Source organism: Zalophus californianus, chromosome 13 (assembly GCF_009762305.2).
Source record: "Zalophus californianus isolate mZalCal1 chromosome 13, mZalCal1.pri.v2, whole genome shotgun sequence".
Taxonomy (NCBI): Eukaryota; Metazoa; Chordata; class Mammalia; order Carnivora; family Otariidae; genus Zalophus; species Zalophus californianus.
This window is the reverse complement of record NC_045607.1, coordinates 84910292-84934916: the sequence shown is the minus strand read 5'-3', so window position 1 is coordinate 84934916 and position 24625 is coordinate 84910292. Positions and strand designations below refer to the sequence as shown.

The 24625-nt window shown below is 44.0% G+C and overlaps 1 protein-coding gene across 4 annotated transcripts in view; it reads right to left on the bottom strand.

The window, feature by feature from the left end:
* The window catches only part of KANK1 (KN motif and ankyrin repeat domains 1), a 209761-nt gene that overhangs the window by 178210 nt on the left and 6926 nt on the right, over window positions 1-24625 (bottom strand). For 3 of the 4 annotated variants that reach the window (XM_027615024.2, XM_027615018.1, XM_027615025.1), the window contains exon 1: window positions 6245-6330. The exons of the other annotated variant lie outside the window; for it this stretch is intronic. The gene's annotated coding sequence lies outside the window, so the exon portion shown is untranslated. Of the gene's footprint in view, window positions 1-6244; window positions 6331-24625 lie in introns of those variants that run through there. 4 annotated transcript variants of the gene reach the window in all.

Below are 24625 nucleotides of genomic sequence, written 5' to 3'. Positions count from 1 at the left end.
GGTGCCATGGTGATAGCAAAATATATACATGATGTGGAACGAGCCTCAAGAAAAACAGGCAGGCAGGGAAATTACATAACACGAGGCGTTCTACGTACTCAACAGGATGTCTGCAGATGGAAAGCAGGAAAGGGGAAGCCTGGGAAAACAGGAGGTTAGGAGATGCAGAATGGGGAAATTATCAGGCCAACGTGGAGACCGTCCGGAACCTCCTGCAAGAGAAGGACCTAGACTCAGGTTCTGAAAGCGGCAAGGGGCACATCGATGGGCACAGAAGTTAACCCGGGAGATGTCCAATCTTGCAACGATTAACCACTTTTGTCATCAGTTGAGTTTATCAGGTTTTTTTTCAAGTGAAAACTTTGTGAGCAGTCCCTCTGCTAATTTTCCGGTGGCACCAAAAACATGACATCCAACAGGGACTCGCTGGTGGCATGAGAACTACGGGCCACAGACCTAGGCTGACTCTCCCGCCATAAAAGCACAAGTAGCAACCAGTCGAAGGCTTGGGATTCCTCAAACATCAGTTTTCTCAAAACAGACATAACTGGACAGAACTACTAATAAACAGGTAGAGTGAAATGTTAACTTCTTGTTACCTCTCCTCACACTTCTGTTACATGACACTGAAAAACTGGAAACATTTCAACCAATACCCTTTACAGGTATCATTCCTGAAGTACGCACCCTGCGGGATGTCTTAAAATACACTTTCGCTCAATGCTCACAGCCATCCCCTGAGGGGAGTTATTATTATGTCCGCTTGACAAATGGGAAACAAGTTCTGAATCGAGAGGAGATGGAATTCTCTGTCAAATCTGACTCCTAGCCCTTTGTTCTGCGCTCTTCTCGACCAAGTAACTGACCAAGGAAGAGCCCCCCTGCCGCTGAGACCCACCTGTTTGAAGGGACTTTTGCAGGTATCTATAATTAAGTCAGGAATGTTCCAACGCGAACTAGTTGCTGTCATTTTAGTTTTAAAATCAGCTCTGGCCCGAGGCAAAACATGCCTCCTAAGTACTTCAGATCGTTTTGTCAATCGCGGAGTAACCTTTACTAAAAAGCTCTAAGTTTCTTTCCTTCTCCTTCCTGGATGGTGGGGGGATAAAAATCCCAGAATGCTTAAGACTTCTGCCTCTCCTTTATATCCAACTTTTTACCCCCAAAAAGGGGTCCCAGGCCCCTTGGGCTTTGCACACAGTCTCCTGATCAGCTGTCTGGGAAAAGAAGACATTTACTCTGCACTCATTACACGTCAAACATTTTGCGACACCATGTTTCTTAAATACAATCATATCCTACATTGGGTGCTATGATCACCTCCACTTTACATGTCAGCGAGCAGAGGCTGGGAGAAGTCCAAAGCCTGTGATCTTTCCACTCTGGAGACCATGCTGACTCGGCCACGGTCAGCCTGTCCATGCTGCCCCAACCCCCACCCCCACCCCGAGAGCTCTGCTCCGAGACCAAAGAAGACAAAGATCTTAACAAAGATGGCGGGCACTAAGCCCACTAAGGGCAAGATGCTATGAGGAAATAAAGGAGCAGCCCCTCAGAGAAATCACATCTGTTAAAACCACAGCTGAATAAGCAGAAAAGAGAAGCCCGTCCTTCTACAGGTTTCTCAGCCTTGGCACTACTGACGTTTTTGGCTGGATAACCGTCGGTTGTGGGGGCTGCCCCGTGCATGTAGGGCGTTCAGCAGCATCCCGGGCCTCAAGCCACCCGATGCTGGGAGCACCCCTCCCCTGAATCGTGACAATCAAAAATATCTCCAGACATTGCCAAATGCCCCCCAAAGGGGCAAAGTCACCACCCTCCCCCACCACCACCAAAGCCCCTTGAGAAGCACTTATCTAAAGGAGGTGTCAAAATACATAGTAATAACTGGTCATTTTGGGGCCTTATCTTCCTTGCTGAGGTACCAGCTTTCCAGAGTTCTTGTTCTACATACTCAGATGTAAATCAACCACATGCAGAATTTCCATCTTAAAAGAAAGAGTCCCCTCAAATGACTCGTTCATCAGGAGCTGAGCAGCATTTAAGTGACAGTGTTTACATTCTCCCAGACCTGTGGTTTGTTGAAAAATTAATCTATCCCATCCACGCTTTGATCTCCAAGCAAATTATTTCCTGAGACAAGATTTAACTTGTGAGGACCCTACAGGCTAACCAGCTATCAGAGCGGAACTGGCATTGAGTTCCAGGTGGCAAGGGGAGAGGGTGCTTCCCAACCCCGCCCCCAAAGGGACTCTGCTCAGAAACACAACCAAATGTCACTGGTGGGGGGGTGGGGGGTCTGATTTTCCTATGAAATTTGCGTTCAAAGGAGAAAGAGCTTTTGAGGAGGTGGGTCAGTTTTATGCATCAGCACTAGTAGTTCTGTTATGGAAGGTTTTTTTGTTGTTGTTGTTCTTGGTTTAGTTTTAGTTTTTAATTTCACAGTAAAGAGGAAAGTCACACCCAAGTGGTCTCCTTGCTTCTACGGCTTGTTTTCACTTTAAGAGGAAAGGAGGAAGCTTCTAGTCTTCCAATGGCTCTCGCTCATCTCGCACCTGTTGTACAAGGTGCGTGCTGCTGGCCAGACGAGCCCTGAATAAAAATGCTTTGTTGTATCAGCAGCTGCACGCTTGGCCAACAGGAATGCTGGCTGCAAACGAAGACCAGAGAGTTAATTTTGCTAAGAATTTATACCGTACTTTGTGTGGCGGGCAGAAGAATGTACCCCCACCACCCCACCAACGATACCCAAGTCCTAATTCCCCAACCTGAGTATGTTATCAAAAAGGACTTGAAGATGTGGTTAAAGTTAAGGACCCATGAGCTGAGGAGAGTTGCCTGGGTTATTCTGGTGGGTGCAATGTAATCATGGGAGCTTGAAAGCAGACAGACTTCTCTGGCTGTGGTCAGAGATCCAGAGATGGGACAGAAGATGAAGTAGCCAGAGAAATCTGAAATGTGAAAGGGACTCAAATCACCATTGGTGGCTTTGAAGATGGAGGAAGTGGGTCTTGAGCCAAGGAATGCAGGGGGCCTCTAGAAGTTGGGACAATGAGGAAACAGATCCCCCCCCAGAACCAGCCCTGCCCACCCCCTAATTTGATTCCCGAGTCCTGTGTTGACCTTCTAACCTACAGAGCTGTAAGAGAATATATTTGTGTTGCTCTAAGCATTAAATTTCAGGGTTCTGTCATGGTAGGGACAGAAAGCTAATATAGATCTGGTGGCTAGAAGTGGGGTGCTGTTGTAACAAAAACCAAGAAACGTGGCCGTGGCTTTGGAATTGGGCGGTGGGTGGGCCTGGAGGAATTCTGCGGAGCATGGCAGAGAAAGTCTAGACAGCCCTGAACAGACCTGTTAGGAGACATATGGACGCGAAAGAAAGCTCAGGAGGGAGGAAAACTAAATTGCCGTCGGGACCCCTACATTGTCAAGAGCAGAGGAAATCACAAATACTAGCAGTCTAGCATTCGCTGCCTACTGCGGGCTAAGAAAGTGAAGCCCCCAAGTGGGGGAAGGCGCCTGACCACCGGAGGGACAATCCTGCAGTCCCATCACGTGACCTGGGGCAGACAACGTAGGTGAACCACACTTAGGGACGGCCTCAGCTCCCACCTCACGGGACTACAGGGGTTAATGAGGTCATGCAGGCAGAGCCTTCAACCAGTGCCTAGCACAGGGCAGACCCTGGAAAATGGCTGGACAGGAATGCATGTGAGTGTAGAAGGAAAAATGGCTGGAGAGGAATGCATCTTTCCTTTCTCCCACAGGAAAGCATGGGATGAGTCCTCCCTAGGGAAGACTGAGGGTCTAAGCATAAAAGAAGGGAAGAGAGGCAGACCTGGATGTTCAGGAAGCCAGTGCTACATAAATCAAAGGCAAGATCTGGGAACTCAATGGGGCTATTCCAAAATGCAAGAGACAGATGGACTGAGGCCTGGGGAAGCTGCCCAAGGCAACAGAGAAAGACAAAAAGGGGGCCGAGTTGTTTCTCTGGGTGACTCTATTACTGGAAACGTGCCAAGTGCAGTCTGAGAACACTGGGCAGAGGCACTGTGCCCCTTTCGGTGCCAACTTGGACAGGAAGTGATGCGGCTGGGTCCCACGGTCGGGAAGCCAGCAGGAGGGGGGTGACGGGGGCATCCTCAAAGAAAGACATCATTTTTAATTCTCCAGCCTGGCTTCCTACCTCGGCCTCCCCCTCTCCCCCGCCTCCCACCCATCTCCATCCCATGAAATTGTAATACACAACGAGAATTAAAAAGACCGCAATTGTTCCTGCAGGGGCACGACAAAGCCAAATTTTGCAGAAACCCCTAGAATTTTTTACGTAGGAGGAATGACAGGTGTTTTCCTATTGTAAGAATTTTTTAGTTTGGGGGCTTTCGTAAGGTTTCTGGGAGAAGACATCCCAAGGAAAGAAAGAAGGCGCCGAAAGCATTTGAATATCCCTTCTGTCTCTTTGCATCTGTACCCCGGCTATAAATTACAGTGGTTCATTCCCCAGGATTCTCAGTCCAGAGTTAAATGTCAGCCAGCAGGCTACTGCCTAACTAAGGGAGAAAAAGTTACCTTAGGAATGATGAAGCTAAAACCAAGTGGCGAGGAATGAAACCCGTCACCCCTAGTAGGTTGGTTAAGATACGCGTCTACTGACACTCCTCCTCGCCTGCCTAAGAGTCACACTTTCTTTCTTTCGAGAAAACCTCTTAGCACCTGCAGGGAAAACACCACTTCTTCCGTTCCTTTCTCCTGGTGGTAAAATGCACAGACCGCCCCCCCCCCCCCCGCCGCAGTGTGATGAAGGCATGTGTGTTTATGAGCCAAGCACATGTACCCACTGAACACAATGATGCTTTCAAAAAAGAACAAGTTTCAAAAGTTCTGCCAACAATCCCATTGTTTTGGATTCACCAACTGGAAAGGCATACATTTCTGCACGACATTTTCTGAATTTTGTCAAGTTGGGTAGATCTAAAGGCTCATTCTTCACCCTCCCACTATTTGTCACTCAGTGCCCTTTCCAAGTAGACCCAGATCGGCAGTTATCAGAGCAGATGCATTATTTGGGTGCACATGACAAGAGAACTGGATCTCATCTCTGCCCACACATTTTCTCTGCTCCTCAAGCTGCAAGCCTCTGCTAACCCTGGGGGATTAAAAACCAAAAAATAACAGCAGCGTAAAGGAGCTGGATGGCTTATCCTCTCTACCTTATCTCAACCCAAATCTACAGAATCCGGGAATGTCGGCAGGTGAATCTCCAGATCCTCCTAAGAATAGAATGTGCCCCCGTGTGCCTAGTGATTTGGTTTGGCTTCTCATCAACATGGGAAGGAGGAGATATGGCTCGGAGACAGGAAGATGATGAACCTAGCTAGCTACTGAAAACGAATTCCAGCCTACTGTTTGAAGAGGAAAACAACACGATGGGTGGGAGCTGTTCAAAGCTCCCGGGACCTCTGCCTCGGCTTTTGACCGTTTTTGACGGTTTTGACCAAGCTGGAAGAACCAGCCTCTCTTATCTGGCACTTCTCACCAGGATGATCCGGACACCACAACACGATCCGATAAAAATGATTCGCAATTCAAAGAAGTCGTACAGTTCAGGACTGGGAGATCCTAACGGTGTTTTCTTGGAGGATAAAAATATACACGTCTAAGACATTCTATTTTATATGCCTCTTCCAGGGGCATAAGAGTTTTCCTACCTTAAGTACTTAGACTGTGCCAGACACTTTAAATGCCTTGTGCACTATTTGATCTGTTCCTTACACAGAACCAGTAGCAAACTATCTCCATGTTCATTCTTCACTTGAGGAAACCCAGGCTTGGAAATGTTAAACAACGTGCCCGAAGTCACAAATTGGCAGACCCAAACTCCACACCCAGATTTACGCTCTTACCCCAGGATTAATGCCTATGATACACCATCATCGGCAACAGACTCCGAGAACAGCAAGTCCTCCTCCAAATTGCCCTGGGGGCTCAACAAATTTTACTGACAAAATTAATAATGATCTCCCTTTTTCAACCACCTTCGCTCCTGCATGTGAAAACCTCACACACCCAGCTTTGCCCCTGTCTGACAAGAAGTCACAATCCCTCCCTGGAGCTGGCTTCAAAGCAAAGCAAATATCCCAAAGTGCCTTCCTCTTGAAAGAGTCACCGACCGGGCTCCAATTCCAAAATCGTTCTGACCCGCAACCACACAGTGCTTGATGTATTACCTTCCGGGACTTACCCAGCCTCCGACCACAGCCACCTCCCAGCTCCCTCCTGCAGCTGTGTATACACGTTGATCATCCCACAACGGCAAGGTTGCTTTCTGGCCAAGAGATAAGAAAACCCACAGTTGATGGAGATGCTACCGTTGGTAAGGAAATCTCTCATCTCCTCCAGAAATCTGGAAGCACATTTCTTCCTAATACAGTCAGGCAGTTTTACCCACTTTCCACTGTTCCAAAATGAGTGATTAAGACCGTCCCAAGCTTAACTGGCAAATTGTACGCTCAGGCCAAGTAGCTTAGCAAAGACTTTCTAACAAGAAAGGTATTGGAGGTATATATCCGAACATTAAAAAAAAGTATAAAGTAGAAGTGGTTGCCTGGGACCAGGAGGAGGGGGAAACGGGGGGTTAGTGTTTAACGGGGACGGAGTTTCTCTCTGGGAAGATGAAAACGTTTTGGAGACAGAGAGTGGGGATGCTTGCACAGCAATGTGAATATACTTAATGCCACTGAAATGTATACTTAAACACGGTGAAGATGGGGAAACGCAAGCCAAACGCACACTGACATTCAAGTGAATGCTTCTTTTTGAAACCTCTCACTTACAAAGGGAAAGGAGGCCCTAGCACCTTCCAAAGCAAACCACTGAAACATCCTGGGCCCACTGTAGGCGCTACATGGAAGAAATGAAACATGAGTTTTAGGCCCAGAGCTCCTTAAAAAAAAAAAAAAGAGAGAGAGAGAGAGATGAATCTCCTGAATATTTTTACTCTGCATATACTGTATGTCTAGGTGAAGCCAAAATCCCCTTCGAGTCCTCTGAGGAAAGGACTGACCGCTCATTAATATTTGTATGTTGAAGTCTTAACCCCCAAGTGATGGTATCTGAAGGTGAGACCTTCGGGAGGTAACTGGGTTGAGGTGAGGTCATGAGGGATCAGTGCTCCTTGAAGAAGAAGAAGAGTGACCAGGGCTCTTCCTCTCTCCACACACAAGGACAGAGCAAGAAGCACCAGCAAGGAAGTACACTCACAACTCACTCTCACCGGAACCCACCCATGCAGCACCTTGATCTTGCACTTCACCCTCCGCCACTGTGAGAACAGGGCTGTTGAGCCATCCGGTCTGGATATTTTGTTACGCAGCCCCAGCTGAGACAGGTCTCCTCTTTATTATATTTGTGCTTGCACTCACATTCAGTTAATGGTTTAAATTTGTTACCGTCGGGAGGAAAACAGTTCCTAAAATGACTCACTCGTGCACAGGCACTTTGGGCACCACGGCTAAGGTGGGCATCCAGATGAGCTCTCTTCTCTTTCTTGGTGTTACGATACAATATGGCAACAGCCTGGCTCACACAGACATGCGCGCGCGCGCGCACGCACACACGCACACACACACACACACACACACACACACACACACACACTCGGGAGACGTGGAGACTATTTCTTCCACATTCTGAGGTTTTTCAGAGTAAGGCCAGAGACAGATGCCAAAAGGCTGTCACGACTCAGAATGAAATGGTCTCTGGTTCACTGCAGTCTCTTTTTGTCATCTCAAATAAAGGCTCTGCACTAGGAAAATCACCAAGGCTGCTGATACTGGATTTTCAACACCTGAGAATGAACCAAGTTGCAGCTCAAATGTCTCCGAGTCCCCACCACCAAGCCTCTTCACCCAACTCTCCAACTTGAGAGTTTTGCTTTGTGATTACTGACCTATTTAATCATGTTTAATCTTCCCTCAAGACTAAACGCTCTAACTTGTAAACCAATCTTGATCCCAAAAGTGAATAATTAAGTACTTTTTACCTGTTTTGGTATCTTGTTTCACCCCACTGGAAAAAAACAAAAATAGTAAGCCTCACATTAGCAAACTCTGAGCTGAACCAACCTAGGTCAGTGTACCTCTGAGTTACATAAAATGCTGATTGGTTTCCTTTAAATTTTGCATAATTCACCTTTAAATGCCACTGCGAAATTGGTAGTTAACAACCACATCAACAATAAAATAAATAAAAACCTAATCCTCCCTAATATCAAAACAGGTTGGCAAATCCTCAATAATGAGAAGTGTCACAGTTAAAACATGAATAGCAAGTCTGATCAACAGAACAGAAATGTCAAGAAATGGACACACAAGTATGTGGGATTTAATATATGATAAAGGTGGCATTTCCTATCAAAGGAGGTAAATGGATTATTAAGTAAAAGGCTGTGAAAACCAGCAGCCATCTAAAAAAAGTATACAGGGGTCCCTACATTGTAAAATAAATTCAAGATGGATGAATAATATAAAAAATAAAAACTGAGGGCGCCTGGGTGGCTCAGTTGGTTGAGCGACTGCCTTCAGCTCAGGTCATGATCCTGGAGTCCCGGGATCGAGTCCCACGTCGGGCTCCCTGCTCAGCAGGGAGTCTGCTTCTCTCTCTGACCCTCTTCCCTCTCGTGTTCTCTGTCTCTCATTCTCTCTCAAATAAATAAATAAAATCTTTAAAAAAATAAAAAAAATAAAAACTGAAAGCAAAGAATTAACAAAAGCAGCCCCGGACAATTAAAAAAAAAAATTTAGAGTAAGGTTGGCCTTTTTCTCTTTACGGTATTAAATTCAAAGGCCTTAAAACAGGCAGCTGATAAAATTGCCTACAGGGAGAAATATAACATAATCCAAGTCAAAAGATGAACAGTACACTAGGAACATCTCCAACTCTCATCACACATAAGGGGCTCATTTCCCTTGGATATAAAGTGACACAAATTGGTCCCTAACAGCCCAACAGCAAAGGACAAAAGAGTTCACAGAAGGTAAATACACAGGGCTCCTATGGACTCATGAAGGGGTACTCAACCTCCTAGGTGAAATGCAAATTAAAACCACAGGAGATACTGTTTTTCACTTATCACACTGGCAAAGATGAACAAGTTTCATAACATCCCATGTTGGCAAGGATGTGAATAAACAGGTACTTGTGTACCTTGCTGGTGAGAGTATATGTATTAGCCCAGCTTCTATGGAAGACGTTTGGGGCAAAATCTACTCCAACTACAAATGCCAGGTATCCCTTCACCTGGCGATCCCGTAGTTAGGATTGTATCATACGTAAGCAAAATAACCTACATGCAAAGTTATCTCTTGCTGCACTGTTGCAGATATCAAAATCAAAAGGAAATCTATCTAACAAAATAGCGTATCTGTACGAAGAAAATACTATGTTGCTCTGTTTAAAACTATAAAAATGTAAGAAAAACTCTACCTATATAGAGGAATTTCAAGATGTTTGGTTATATGAAAAGAGCAAGGTGCATAACAATGCATGAAGTATGTTATTTGGGATTTTAAAAGGGGAAAGAATATGACAACACACACACAAACACTTTTTTATTTAGTGTTTCTTACTTATGAGTACCTTTAGAAGCAAGAACACTGATTGCCTATGAGGAAGGAATAGGAAAGGAGAAGAGGGGTCGGATGATTTCTACCTACACAATGAAGCCCAGCTGCCAATACAACTTAGCTCCCGGCATCCTGGTAGCCAGAGCAAAAAAGGAAATACGATGAGTTACACAACTTTCATAACTGGGGGAAAAAAATTAAAAGTCCCTGTTCATCAGGAAACAGATGGTTTTATTGCATAACATGAACCAAAGCATACGCTTCCTTATAGGAGGGAATGTGAACAGCACAGTGAACCCCTATTAGCAGCTCACTAGACAACAAATACCTCTGAAGCACTTTCTATGTTTCCAGGCTCTGTTCTAAGAGTTTGGGATACGTGAGCCAACAAACCAGATCAAGAGCCCTGCCCGGGGAAGTCCATATTCTGCCGGGGTAGACAGACAATAAACATAATAGGTGAGTTACATAATATGCTATTATGCTATGGGAAGAAGGACAAGGAAGGACTCAGGGGAATGAAGGGTTGCAGAAGGAGGCTGGTTTCAATTCTGAACCAACAGTCAAGGTACCTGACATGGGAGCCAGCACTCAGCATGAGCAGGGATGGGGATGAGAACACTGGAGGGAGAGAAGCAGCCAGTGCCCAGGGGAAGCACACAGGCAAGTTTGAGGAAGACCAAGGAAGGCCAGTGCTCTCAAGCAAGGGAGGGGGGCGCGTACAGGAGAGGAAGTCATACACTACCAAGGGACCAGGTTAAAAGAGTCCCAGAGTTCACTGTAAAAACTCTTCCTCTTCTGCAAACAGGAAGCCAACAGAGGACTTGAGCAGAGAAGAGCCATCACCTGACCTTTGTTTTTAAAGAACCACCGCTGAGAATGGATCGCAAGGACCGCAGCAGGGACACCGGTTCCGAGGCTGTTGCAGTAATCCAAGCGAGAGAGTGGACGGTGCAAATGGGGAGGGGGAAGCTTCTGGGTAAATTCCTAAGGCAGAATCAGCAGGATTTGCTAATGGATTGGAGTGGGAAAGAAAAGAGAGTGAAGATGAACACACAGTTTTAGGGTCTTGCCAACCATGGAAATAGGAAAGGCTGTGGGAAAAACAAGTTTGGGGATAAAGCAGGAATTCTGTTCCGGCCACACTGAGGGGGCCATAGGAGACGTCCAGGTAGAGACAGGAGGACGTAGTTGGACATACAAGCATGGAGTTGAGGGAAAAAAGTCAGAGCTAGAGAAATAAAATGTGAGACTCACCAGAATATTAATAGTACCTGAAGCCATGAGATTAGATGACATCACTGAGGGAGTGAGAGTCTACAGAAAAGAAGAGATCAAGGACTGAGCCCTCTGGCCCTCCAAAAATCAAGGAGACGAAGAACCAGCAAAGGAAAGTGAAAAGGAATGGCCAGTGAGCAAGGAGAAGAACCAGCAAGTGTACAAAAACTTGAATATGAACATGCTTTCTATTGTCCATCAATAACAGCAAAGGGCATGAGGTCAAAGTTCAGGGAAAGCACTTCTTCGAGAAGCTACGGCACAGCAGGCCAGGTGTTTAGCTTCTGGCCAATTCTGGCTTGATTACCAAGAGCCGTCAGCACCGAGGGAGGGTAGTGAAGGGAAAGCCAGAGCAGGTCACAGGCTAGAGGTCAGGAGAGCACAGACGGGCACCCACTCCTGGCCCGAGGAGTGTATCAGAGTTTGCAGAGTGACCCGGGTCAGATGCCAAAGTAGCTCACTGGAAAATACTAACTCCAAAGCCAAAGTCAGTGTGCAGTCCCTTCCTGAGCTGTTCCTACCCACGTGCCCATTATACCACTGCCTCCTGCCAGTTTAATCCCACTCAGTCCTGGGCCTGCACCGTAGACCTCACAGCACACCACGAGCCCCTTCTTCATTAGTGAAAGGGCCCCGACAGAGTCTCTTGCCTAGACCCTGAGTACAAGGGCCAGAGACCCCAGGGACCCCTGAGCGTGCACACCTGTTAGTGAGAACAACAAGGGAGACAAAGGGCACAGAAAGGGGGTTACCTGGCTTTCCTCCTCTCTCTGCACACTTCATATACATTTTAGGGCCTCTTAAAATGTTTGAATGCACCAAGTAAGCCTACTTTATGTATTTATATCTAACCTCATCCCAAAAAGGGCTTCAGGCAACTTTCAAAATTAAACTGAATTATATTTACCTTAATTTTAAAAACAGAAGAAAAACATCAAATGCAGAACAAGGGAAAATATAATGGAATAGTAAACAACGTCTAAAATAGGAAAATGACAATCATGAAGCTGTACATGATTGTTTAACAGCAGGATACACATTTGGCCAAAGCAATAAGGAAATCACCATCTCATACGAGATTCATATCATTCAGTACATCAAAATCAGATTCTAATATTAGGGCCTAGGGGAACTTTTCTAATGCTTCTTCATAAAAGGGCCACTGAGATAAATACTTCAGTAGTGCAATTGCTGGATCGTATGGTAGCTCTACTTTCAACTTACCCCAAAGATAACATGTGTAGGAATCCGATGGGGTACGTGCACCCCGATGTTTATAGCAGCAATGTCCACAATAGCCAAACTGTGGAAAGAGCCAAGATGTCCACTGACAGATGAATGGATAAAGAAGAGGTGGTATATATATACAATGGAATGTTATGCAGCCATCAAAAGGAATGAGATCTTGCCATTTGCAACGACGTGGATGGAACTGGAGGGTGTTATGCTGAGCGAAATAAGTCAATCAGAGAAAGACATGTATCATATGACCTCACTGATACGAGGAATTCTTAATCTCAGGAAACAAACTCAGGGTTGCTGGAGTGGTGGGGGGTGGGAGGGATGGGGTGGCTGGGTGATAGACATGGGGGAGGGTATGTGCTATGGTGAGCGCTGTGAAGTGTGCAAGACTGTTGAATCACAGATCTGTACCTCTGAAACAAATAATACAATATATGTTAAAAAGAAGAAGAAGAAGAAGAAGATAGCAGGAGGGGAAAAATGAAGGGGGGGAAATCGGAGGGGGAGACGAACCATGAGAGACGATGGACTCTGAAAAACAAACCGAGGGTTCTAGAGGGGAGGGGGTTGGGAGGATGGGTTAGCCTGGTGATGGGTATTAAAGAGGGCACGTTCTGCATGGAGCACTGGGTGTTATACACAAACAATGAATCATGAAACACTACATCAAAAACTAATGATGTAATGTATGGTGATTAACAACAAAAACATTAAAAATAATAATAATAAAATATTTTTTAAAAAAGGGGCCACTGAGAGACATGAAAGAGATGCACTGTGTTAGGGCTTCCTGTGGCCGTTCCTTAAACCATTTCCTATCCTTCAATAATGCGAGCTCAGGATGTAACACATGCCAACTTGATAAGAGAAATTAGAGGGAAAGGAAAAGCAGCATCACAACTACCCAATATCTGGATGGGACTGGTGTGTAAAATCCTTTAAAATTTCATAAATGGACACTATTTCTCAAAAACAAGTTTTCATTTATACTTGGGACCGATTAAGTGTTACCCATTAAGGACTACTCTACTTACCTTAAAAGCCAACCAATTATAACTAGTGATACTGTGTTATGTGAAAGTTGCAGAGAATAGGTCTTAAAAGTTCTCATCACACCAAAAGACCCATGAAAAGATGCTCAACATCACTCATCATCAGGGAAATACAAATCAAAACCACAATGAGATATCACCTCACACCTGTCAGAATGGTAAAATCAACAACACAAGAAACAACAGGTGTTGGGTGAGGATGCAGAGAAAGGGGAACCCTCTTGAACTGTTGGTGGGAATGCAAACTGGTGCAGCCACTCTGGAAAACAGTATGGAGGTTCCTCAAAAAGTTAAAAAGAGAAATACCCTAAGATCCAGTAATCACACTACCGGGTATTTACCCAAAGGATACAAAAACACTAATTCAAAGGGATACAAGCACCCCTATGCTTAGTGCCTTTTTTATAATAGACAAATTATGGAAGTAGGGCAAGGGTCCATCCACAGATGAATGGATAAAGAAAATGGGTACATACACACAACAGAATATTACTCAGCCATAAAAAAGAATGAAATCTTGCCATTTGTAACAACACAGATGGATCTACAAAGTATAATGCTAAGTGAAGTAAGTGTCAGAGAAAGACGAATACTGTATGATTTCACTCACACGTGGAATTTAAGAAACAAATGCACAAAGGAAAAAAAAAAAAACAGACAAATCAAGAAACAGACTCGTAACTGCAGAGAACAGACAGATGGTCACCCGAGGGGCGGTGGGTGGAGGGATGGGTGAAAGAGCTGATGGGGACTAAAGAGTATATTTATCATGACGAGCACTTAAGTCATATATAGGATTGCTGAATCACTATATGGCACACCTGAGACTATTCTAACACTGTATGTTAACTAACTAGAATTAAAATAAAAAACCCTAATAAAAAATAAAAGTTCTCATCACAAGGAAAAAAGATTTGGAACTATGTGTGGTGATGGATGGTAACTAGACTTATTATGGTGAACATTTTGCAAAATATACAAATATTGAATTATATTATATAGCTAAAATTAACATAATGTTTATGTCAATTATATCTGTTTTTTTAAAAAAATCAACCAATCAGAAGAAATCTCAGCATTCTTATAAAAATTACAGAAACTAAGGATGCCTGGGTGGCTCAGTCGGTTAAGCAGCCGACTCTTGATTTAGGCTCAGGTCATGATCTCAGGGTCACGAGACTGAGCTCTGCGTGTGGCTCTGTACTCACCAGAGCTTCTCGCACTCTCTCCCTTGCCTTCTGACCCTCCCCCACTCATGCACACACTGTAAAGTAAATAAATCTCTTTATTTTATTTTAATTCAATTAATTAACATATAGTGTATTATTAGCTTCAGAGGTAGAGGTCAGGGATTCATCAGTTGCATACAACACCCAGTGCTCATTACATCAAGTGCCCTCCTTAATGCCCATCACCCAGTTACCCCATCCCCCACCCACCTCCCCCACCCCACCCCAGCGACACTGTTTGTATCCTATAGTTAAGAGTCTCTTATGGTTTGATGAAATCAGAGAGGGAGACCAATCATAATAGCCTCTTAACTATAGGAAATAAATCTTTAAAAAAAAAAAAAAGAAAGAAATTATGCAAGACTCTTGCCTAAACAGATGGTCCCCACTCCACAAAAGGCTGTGAGGGTGAAACTCTAAGAATAGCCAAGATTCCCTGTTTACTCCCCAAAAAGGGTTCTGAAGCTCCCCAACATGCGTACGGGAGAATAACCACTCAAGGCACCGAGGTTTTATGCCTCACAGTAAGTACAATTGCAATTTGCCATCTTTCTTCAAAGGGTTCTGATTTTGTCCTTTGTCAACACTAAGACAGAAATTCCCCAGTAAGGATATTAGCAACAGCTCAGCAATTTCACTTTTGAAAGAAAAATACCAGGACAGATTCACTAAGCCCTAATAAATTTTAGTTTTTCCAAAAGGCTCATCTCTATCATTCTCTTTACAGTGTCATCCACCTTCGAGTGGCTGCCAAAACCACATTAACTCAGGCAATTAAACAAAAGAAAATCGACCAATAAGACAGCGATAACACATAGAAAATCAAGATACAAAGGTCAAGAGAGTAAGAAGAGTAACTTCTTGTTTAAATTCAGATCTAGACCCTGAAGAAAAAATGAGTGGAAAGTTACCAAATTGTGGGTACAGCTCTGCAACTCATAAAAAATTAATCAGTCCTGTATAAAAACAAGACCTGTTTTCCATATGTAGGCAGATTTCTGAAGCATAACTTTTTCAAAACAACCCCCAAAATACAGATGTAATCAATCTAAATGCTAGTTCTGAATCAGCATACAGGCCCTTAAACTTCTTAGAATTAAATATAGTTTTCCATTGTGGCAGACTATGTTGTTTCAATTATCTGCAGCCCTCCCTATAAAAGGAATAGACTTCCCACTGTCATGTGACTTGTAGTGTCTCCCGATGGAAGAATTAATTACATTTCCCTAGCCTGCTGTTGGTCGGCTTAGCCATGTGACTTGCCATAGCCCACTGAATGCGAGAAGTCACATATAAACAGGAGCATTAACAGCCACGAATGGACTGGTCATTCCCTTTCTCACCCTCTGCCATGTCCCAGAGTGCGGTGGCTCATTCAACCCGGATCTGGAGCTAGACTAGAGAAGACCTCTGGAGTAGAACCACAGCTGCCGTAATGTGAAACAGAAATTAAAATGTTGTTTTAGGTCACTGAGCATCATGTAGCCTAAGGTGAGAGATGAAACCATCACTTCTTTTAAAAAAAAAAAATGTTTTCATGATCAATGGAATAACTGATACCTAGGGCAACCTAATGAATGCAGAAAAACAGGTAGGTCTTACCGCCAGTGAATTTCCATGCTAACCATCTGCATAACATACAAAATAAACGGAAAATAATGTCGTCTTCTAATTCAAGTTTTTACCTTATAAATATGTGCTTTAGAAAGAGAGAGAAAACTTAAGTTACTTGTTTGACCTTTAGAAGACCTTGTGGAGAACAATGGTAGGTTCAAAGAAGATAAGGTTCAACACCTCACCCTTCCATAGGCATGTAATTAATCTCTAGCTGATGCGGGACAAAACAAGAATCAAGGTTATAAACTTAACCGGCAAACCGGTCTCCCAGCAAAACAAGGAAATGTAATTGGGATTTTATGGGATGTAGAAATCAAGCCCAAAAAAGGCCAGGTTCATTTTAGCTTTTTAGTATTAGTCTCTGCCCAGAAATCTTACCAATATGAATAAGATCTGATGGTGCAGATAGTTTTTTAAATGAGCAATTTAAAAATAACTTGACGAAAATTACTAGGTCTCTCAAACTTTCTTCTAGAAGCCAAAGGAAAACAATGCTTAAAGACTCTTCTCATAGCTACTCTGATGAAAATATACAGCAATTCATTTCAAAACTTCACTGCTGAAGGAAAAATTCAGCACCATCTCAAATTCGTGATGGGGTTTTGGCAAGCTGGATGCCCAGAGAAACTCCTAACACTTACTAGGACTAAAGCTAACCCGAGAGAGTGGGAGAGAGATAATGCTATACTCTTCCCTGAAAAGTCCTGAATCTGGGGGCCATGGTTCCCTCTATCATGGTTAGCGAGCCCACAGTAGTTATCAGGAAGGCTATTCTCATTGCTAAATTCAAATCAAGTTAGGAACACTATTTCCTACAACTGGACAGAAAATTAGATCCAGAAGATGTGAATCTTCATGCATTAGGGAAACTATCCCATAATCCCCAAATGATACAAGGTAACAGGTCCCTCTGCAAGGCTAGTTTGTGAGAGATCTTGGTAAAGCTTAGCTCAGGAAGACTTTGCAAAATATCAGGGTCAAGCTGCTGGGGTGTCCATTTGTAAGCAAACACGAGAGTCTGATTTGGTCGTGAGGTAGCGAAGAATTTCCTGGGGACTCTTCTTCCCTGCTCCAAATCAGGGCTAAAAAAGACCTGAGGGAGCAGACACTGAGCAGGAGAACACGTGACAGGATGGGGACCATTTTCTTCCCACACACATTTCCCTTTTAGAAAAACCCACCCATCCTTACCCTTGGCTACTCTGTGTTTCCTACACAATCCCAGCCTCCCTGGCCACAGCTAACGGGATCACAAAATGATTCCTATCTCCAGGGAGAGAAAAAAAAAAAAAAAGAGACATAGGCTAAGCCTTGCTGATGGGAGAGGGGGCTAGAGCAGCAAGGCTGGAGATAGGAAGGGCTGGGCTGCCCATTTTCTACCACATGTGAGCTGAAGCAGAGAAAGGTAACCTGTAGAGAAAAGCCAAAGTATGGTACAAATGCTGGAGGCAAGATACCATGAGTGCCAGGTACCAGGAACCAACTTCAGGTCCTAACTCCTAGGAGGACTGGCTGGGTTGGTTTTCCCAACCAACTCCTTGCTGATGCTGGTTTGTCTAAGCCAGTTTAAATGAGTTTCTCTTTTTACACAGCCAGTAAGCCTAACTGTTTTATTATAAATCCTGGCTTATTTATTTTTAAGTGTTTGATCTTAATAAACTTTTAAAATTAGGGAATAACACACATATAGTAAAATTATAAATCTTAAATATTTATCAGGAGGAATCCTTGCAAACGAACATATTCATGGCATCAGCAACTAGGTCAAAGATAGAAAACACCTCATCAGGACCCCAGAAGACCCCCCTGTCCTTTCCCAGTCAATATACCCCTGACCCCAGCCCCCCTGCCCTATTCTTCGATTCACCAGTGATTCTTCTTTCCCCCTTTTGAGCTTCATATAAAAGAAATCATACAATATGTACACTTTTGGCTTCTTTTACTCAATATGATATCTATAATATTACTCAATATAATGTCTCAATATTCACGTTTTTCTGTGCAGCACTACTGTGTTTTTTATTGCTGTGCAATATTTCACGCATGAATCCTGCCATTCATGCACATCTGAACTATTTCTCTGAGGTTCCTATCATTCTGTTACGAGAGGTCGTGCAAATGCTTCTAGTGCACGTATGCACTCATTCCTGTTGGGCATATATATCTAGGAGTATAATTACTGAATCATAGGCTAGGTATTTGTCCAGCTTCGGAAGTAACTCCAAAGTGATTAAACCCAATTTATACTTCCACCAGCAGTTAATGAGAGTTTGAGTTTTTCCTGTCTCTACTAATATTTGGTTATCAGGGTTGGTTTTTTTAATTTGAGCCATGTGAATATGTGTTGGTATTTTATAGAAGTTTCAATGTGCATTTTCCTGATGACTGGTGATGCTGAATGCCCTTCTGATTTGTAGCTGTTCCTGACATACTCTGGACAAGCTGCTTATTGAATATATGACAAATACCTTCTACTTTGTGACCTGCCTTTCCACCCTCCATTTATACTGCTAAATGAAAGTTCTTAATTTTAATGAACACAAGAAAAGGCAAAACAGTACATGTTGCTGTGAGAAAAAGACCCAACCTCTGGGTCCACATAGTCACTGATTTAAGAAAAGCTAAGCAGTTAACTGAACGGGACTCCCCCAGCCTTTGCATAGGCCTTGAACTATAAATACAGTGTTACTCTCCTCACTCCCCCAAAGCTTCAGATACAATGAATCACCGATTTAACAACCAGTAGTGCGCCCACAGCTTATCAAGAATATTTATGCATTATATCCTAGAAACGTTATTCTAAATGATGAATGGTTTGCACCACCAGCCCTTGAAAATCCCGTAACATGTTTCCAGCATGGTTCTGCATAACCAGCATTCGTATGGAGGTTATTTCCCAGAAGAGATGTGCAGAGCACCAACTTGGGGTCCCAGGACCATCTCATCTCTCCCCCATCCCAGTGCCTCCTGAGACAAGTACCCCAACTTCAATAACCAACAGTAATTACCAGGAATCCTACAGAACCGCTGAGTTTCCTTGGCTGGGGCAGCAGTGAGAGCACCAGGCTTCCCAAGTGCTCCAGATTTCAACACAGCTCTGGCAAGGCTCATATGCCCATGACCTCGTTGATCACCTGGGCTCCTCTATACCAGACCTCTCGTTACCCCCCTGTTACAGGCAGAGACTGATGATCTTGCTCAGCCAAATCTGTGGAAGACCTTGCAGAGAGGAGAGAAGGGTGGTGGCGCTTCTCAGAGCTGGGGTCCCTGAGCCTGTCTCTGACCTTTTACTTGCTCCCAGCGTTCTCTGATCCACCGTGTGCTACCTGGGACCATAACCCTTTCTCTACTCCTCTGGCCCTGAGCAAACAAGACAGCTCTTTTGAGATGTTCTTCCAGGGAGTTTTATAGTCAGGAAATACTGTATCTTAGACCTTCCTTCCTTTATATTCCCTCCCTACCTCCTCTGCCCTGCCTCCCCCCGCCCCACACTCACACATCCAAGACACACTTAAACAGCATAGCAAAATGATATTGTTTCTTTTCAGACACAAGGAGGCAAAGGAAATAGACGCCTGACAGGAAGCGTATGAGTTAAGACTCTAGAACCCAGGCTCCTGACCACTGCCCTGTATTGAATCAGAGCCCTTCAATCTGAGCAGTCCAAAAATAAAGGTAAAAAACAGGGAAGAAAGTGGGGAAGAAAAAGCTACCCTGGGCCATTGAGGGTCAAGGAGAGAAAAAGAGATGTTGAGAACCAAGCACAGTTTCCATGGACTCAGCACACCGAAGCAGCCTGGGGTTGGTTCTGCGGGTAACAGCTTAAAGACATCTGTGGGCAACAGCTTCAAGTCAGGACTCAAATCAGATCAACAGGGAAGCATGGTTATTTGGTCAAACTGGATGTGAGGCCAGAGGCTCCTAACACTTTTTCTTTGAAAGAGAAAGTTCCCAAGAAAACGTTCCTAAACTATATATGTCAAGCCCTTAAGCAGCATTTCCCCACTTGCTGGCAAAGCTGATGGACAGGAAAGAACGACATTTTCTTTTTCTTCCTTCCATTGTAGTAAAGCTACTTTCTTCAATGGTTCTGGGCTGGCTCAAAGTCCTCCTGGGTCTTCTTACTCACTGCCGACTTCAAGAAGTGAACGGCCGGCACGCCCTCCCCAGGGCAGGCAGCACCAAGCCCAGACACAGTAGCACTCTGTTTCTGAGTGAGAGCTACTTTTCTCGGAAGGTGTGAAACAGCTTTATGAGCACACAGGATTTCATTAAAGGAAAACAAAGTCCTTCCAATTAGGCTCTCCCAGTTTCCCGGGATTATCCAAACAGTAGCCTTTTGTTTCGGGGGGGGGGGGGGGGCTGGCTAAAGTAAACCAGAAACAGACAAAAAGAGACAGTTCTCTTTCTCTATTAACCTAAAAATTGATTAAAACTCTCCTGGGGGCACCTGGGTGACTCAGTGGGTTGAGTGTTCGACTCTTGGTGTTGGCTCAGGTCCTGATCTTGGGGTCGTGGGATCGAGCCCCACGACGGGCTCCATGCTGGGCTGGGGTTCTCTCTCTCTCCCTCCCCCTCCGCTGCTCCCCCTGCTTGCTCTAAAAAAATTAATGAAATTTTTAAAAAATGATAAAAAATAAAAATAAAACTCTGCTGAAAAGAAAGGGAAAAATTACCTACGGAAAGCTGTGTGCTGCCACCTAAACACTTGAGTCATTCCTCAGAAGAGAGGGGGGCAGGGAGTTCTCCATCTTCGAGCATCTCATCTCTTTCTCTTCCCCTACTTTGGTTCTGGCCTACTCTGCACTTCTGATCTCTACTTTGTGTCGAACTTGCTGGGTTTTTTTTCATATTGAAGAGATCACATGGCCCCAAGAGCCAAAAATAAATGGGAATTGAATACAAAAATAAATAAATCTCTCCTGACAAAACAGAGTCCATTGAGGGTAACTTATAGTACCCTCATGTCCCCAAGTTCTCTCCTCTCTCTCTCTCTCACACACACACAGGAAGAGTGTGTGGAGAGGAGCAGTAGGGAACAAAATAGGATTCAGATGCCTGGCCGGGGGGGGGGGGGGGGTGTGTGTGTGTGTGTGTGTGTGTGTGTGTGTGTGTGTGTGTGTGTGTGTGTGTGTGTGTGTGTGTGTGTGTGTGTGTGTGTGTGTGTGTGTGTGTGTGTGTGTGTGTGTGTGTGTGTGTGTGTGTGTGTGTGTGTGTGTGTGTGTGTGTGTGTGTGTGTGTGTGTGTGTACACCAAATCTTGTTAGGACAAATCTCTTTACAACCAAAATGCTTCAGCTGTAGCTGATGGAAGCACGGAATTCCTTATGACCTAAAGGATAAGTAAGTTCCCACACAGTGAGCACCTAAACCACTACAACAGCTGATGAATCGGGACCTTCATGCAGATCTGGCAGCTTTAGTACGTGATGAATATAATTATGCATATTCATTCAACAAATATTTTTGAATGCCTACAGAGCGTAACCCAGTCCTCTCCCTTCTATTTCACCACTCCATAAATAGCCCCTGCTGCTGTTCCTCAAGCCAGTGCCCCCCACCCTCCCACACCATGGCCCTTCTTCTTAGCATTATGAACAATTCTCAGATCCCGCTCTAGAGCCACAAGCACTCCCTTCCTCCCCCCAACCAAAACATATCAGAGCACAAGTTCACATGACTTCATGAGAGGATTAGTCTTGAATTCCCTCAACTTAAAAAAAAAAAAAATTTTTTTTTTAACAGTATACAAAAAACTTCCATAGCTGTAAACTATTTAAACTGTTTCTCCTAATTGTTACTGAAACCCTGCCTGGGCTAAGAAATTTTGAGTTGTAGGAAGTAAGCTTCCATCATTTCTCTTCCAAACTCCTCTCCTTGATAGAGATCCTACAAACTCTCCCCCCACTCCTGAACTGTAACTCTGGAAGGGGATCAAAGGGTGGGGTCTCTGGAGGCAGAGAAATCTTACTTGGCTCTCAAGGTCAGAAGCCTGGGATTTCTAAAGACCATGTAGGCTACGCCACCCAGGATTTCATCTTGCCTCCAACAGGCCAAACAGTACCCACAAATACAAGTACTGAAGACAAATAGGGCCTCTCCCTTGATGAGCAACACCCCTAGTGATATATAAAGGGGGAGAGAACATTTGCACTAAGTACAAAGCGGGGCCGCATTCCTAAAGAGGCATACAATCCTCAAAAAGAAACAACTGAGAAGATAAAACAGGCCCCTTAAAGTAGAAGCTGGGAGCCTGCTTCTCCCTCTCACACGCCCCCTGCTTGTGGTTCCCTCTCTCGGGGTGTCTCTGTCAAATTAATAAATAAAATCTTTAAAAAAAAAAAGTAGACGCTGCAGGATGAATTTCAAAAGGAAATAAATCAAAACAAACTCAAGCACATCAAATCACATATTAAGTTTCATCAAAACGACTCACTTCATTTTCTAAAAAAATGACAAAAAACTTAGCACTGCCACTGAATCTATATAATAGCCAACGTATCCCTGTGGCTACTACCCTTCTCTTCCTCCTTTAAAAACTTACACCCCAAGAGCTCAAATTTTCTTTTGCACTTTCTTGTGGAAATTTAATTCCTGGCCACCTACAGAGCATGACTTAGACAAATCCTCCTATAAAAATGTCACAGTAAATGCCAAAAATCAGTAGACTGACTTAACAAATCAGCAAAGTTCAAATGGCAAGACGACACGAGCAAAATTTCAGCTTTCAGATATACCGAAAAGAGTTCATTCGTAAAGTTTTGTTACCTTTTATTAAGTGTCAATCTCTTGACAGGCATCTCCTACCAAATTAAAGAAGAAAATCCCATGAGAACTGAATTTTATTGCACGGAAAAACAGAAAAGCTAGGCCAGTTAAAAAGCGGACATAAAAATCTCTGGACGAATTCTTTAAACTAGTCTCATGTTTTGTATCGCGCTACGCTATAACACGTGTTATAGCATATGTTATAAGAGCCCTTTTTTGGGGTGCTCATCTTCATCAGTCTGGGGAATTCAAGAATAGGTATTGATCCAGCTGGCTAAAATAAGACAGAGGGGAATGACAAGCATTAGGGCGAGTCGAACTCACACAGAGCTGCGGGCACAGACATGAATACCACCGCTGGGGCGATCTCTGCCACAGCAGAACTGTGCACAGGCCGGCCGCCAGCTCTGCTCCCAGATGTGCATCCAACACAACTGTATACATCCATCCATCAGAACACGTGCGCAGACTGGTTCGGGCCAGCACTGTGCGTGCTGGTCCCAAATGGGAAACAACCCAAAGCAGGTCTCCAGGAGGAGGGGTCAACGGTGGTATAGTCACACCGTGGAACACAAGAAACCAATGAACAGAACTACCCGTAGCCACATAAAACAGCATGGGGCAATCTTCCGAATACAACACAGAGTGAAAAGAAGCCAGGCACAAAAGGGTACACACACTGCGATTCCATGTATTAAAGTTCAAACACTGACACAAGTGACCTCTGATATGAAGTGGATACCCCCAGGGGTGTGACACAAAGATGATCCGCTGGGGTCCGTGGCTCTGTGTGGGGGAAGGGAGATGAGCAAGTCTTTGGCAGAAAAGGGACTCACAGCATCACGTAAGAGGGGCAATCACTGCCCCTAAAAAGGGCTACTCTTTTTTAAAAAGGTTTACTTATTTATTTGAGGGGGGAAAGTGGCAGAGGGACAGGGAGAATCTCAAGCAGACTCCCCACTGAGGACCCGATCTCATGATCCTGAGATCAAGACCTGAGCCGAAATCAGGAGCTGGAGGCTTAACCGACGGAGCCACCCAGGTGCCCTTAAAAAGGGCTACTCTTAAGCAGTTACTTTTATAGGAAAGAGCAGTTCTGTTGAGAAAAAGGGGGGGGAGAGAAGGAAAGGGGAAAGGGGGTGAAGAGACAGAGAAGGAGAAAGAAAGAGAAAGAGGGAGGATGAATTCAGCTTGATTTCTACCTTTGCTCTATTTTTTTCATATTTTCCCCAAGGCCAACACGTGAACAAGTCAGAATTACCAACAGAAATCTGAATAAATTTAGCCAAAAATATAACGCAGATATCAACACATTCACATCCTTACCTCTAATCAAGCCAAAAATTATATAAAAAGGAGTTTTATCTGCAATACACAACAATGTAAACCAACAAGAATAGAGGTTCTTGTGTGCTTCTCAGGGGATAATTTAAAAAAAAAAAAAAGGATTAGTGTGTCTTCTGAGCCTTAAACTAAACCCCACTGCTCAATTCCATTAACTAATTAAAAAAAAAAAAAAAAAACCTTCCAACAGAGCTACAGGGTTCCTGACACTGTCTGAAATATATAACTGTTTCCAATTACCTGATTGCTTCTGTAATGAAAAAAGCATGAGGATGCTTAGTTCTGATAGGTTCTTCTGGTGTATGTATCCATACACAAATATACAACTCAACAGTGTATCTGTTTTAAGATTCATCAGTGAGAAAGCATTCGTACTTGAAACATAAAGCTCAAGGAAGAAAAAGGCAAACAGGTATCGGAGTTTAAATGCCAAAGAGAAAATAAAAACTGCTGGATTAGGTCACCTGCTG